Raw genomic sequence first — 1,714 nt, forward strand, 5'->3', positions numbered from 1 at the left:
CAACCAAGGCAAACTCCTCCATTGTCCTGACTTCCTGTGGGGCCTTAGGGGTATGGGGCTCCTCAGGACAGCCTCCGGCAGTATAGACAAGGTGGCATTCAGTAACTCTGCCTTCTCTGTATCTTCTGTCACCAGGGCACCCACCTCATTAATTAGTGGGCCTACATTGCCTGTAGTGTTAGTTTTATCTGCCATGTATTTGAAGAAGCTCACAAGATTCCTTGTATTTCCCCAGACACACCTTAATACTGATTTCTTAAGAACATCACTAGGAACAGGCATTCCCAACCCATCTTGTAAGCAAAAACACAAGGAATGGGGAAGAGAAGGGGTAAGCACAAAACAGGAGGAAGGGGGAGAAGAGAGCTTACAGCACATTTACACAAACAATACCACAGAGAATCAATTGTAACAACACCCAATAAAACAATTAATACATACTTGTTGCACTCATAAACTAAAACTAGGATTTAAACAACTGTTTTTTCCCTTTTTTTTTTTCCTCAACCTTATTTCAAACCTTATTTTTTTAAGGGTCTCTCTCACCCTTCACCTTTTAGAGGCCTCTAACCCAAGTCTTTTTCACGTGGATTTTTCAGCCTAACCCTGTGAAGCTTTTGCTCTTTCGAGTAATGGGCAGGAAAGATTCCCTGCAAGGCTTTCACTGTGACTTACAAGTGGGCAATCCAAACCAGAAAAAAGCAATACTTATAAACTGATGTGATGGTTATTGTCCCAAGAGCTCAGCCAGTATCCAGGGATTGAGGACTCCTTGAGAATCCTTCAGTACCTGCTGGAGGTCCTACTGTTAGCAAAAAGGACACATAACCACGGACGTAGTTATATGCGGTGCTTTTATTCCAGCGCTGGGAAACCAGGGTTCACACCCAAAGCTGGCTTCGGCCACTGATTTGAATTCTACTACATTTATACAGTTTGGTTACATACATATTCATCAGAGTTACAACGTGTATACTACATATTCATTAGGTTAACAACTATTTCACAATATCAGTTGCAACACCTTGGAACTACCTTAAGCATGCGCAGTGTCCTCTGGTGTCGTTTTGGGGGTCTTCAGGATGAAGTAAGTAGTCTTCATCACCGGTGTACTTTTCACCTTTCCTCACAGCACATGCGCACTCTTCACAAAATTATATAAATTCTTGGATGATAGCAAATGTACCTTCTCAGCACATCCTATCTTCTCGAGATAAGATAAGTACTAACTTTTAGTTCTTTTAAAATATGAAACTCATATAACTCATATACAAACCTACATAGTTTTTAAGATAAGGTAGGAATCTTGGATACGGTTCACGAAGCAAAATGCAGCTAACTATAACACTACAATCCAGGAACCGCTGAGGTTCAAAAATGGGGTCCCATCTGAGTCGCCAGAACTGATGCTGTAAAATCAGTAAATTTAAGAAACATCTAAAACCAGAGTTTCAGATTTTAGAAGCAGCTTCTCTTTATTGGCACCAGGCTCACTCACAGGATAGCTCCACCTAGCAAGGACCATGAAAGAGTTCCAGACAAAGGTTATATCCACACAGATCATACATATTCATTACATTTCCAGGAAATGCTTTACATATGCATTAAATTTCTTGAAACCACTTAGCATATGTAAATGTCCCTTGTGCATGTGCAGTTCAATGAGTCAGGGGTCTTTTGAGGGTCTTAGGAGGAGAAAGGTAGCCCTTCTAGT

The sequence above is a fragment of the Nesoenas mayeri genome (assembly GCF_963082525.1).
Source record: "Nesoenas mayeri genome assembly, chromosome: Z".
NCBI classification, from domain to species: domain Eukaryota; kingdom Metazoa; phylum Chordata; class Aves; order Columbiformes; family Columbidae; genus Nesoenas; species Nesoenas mayeri.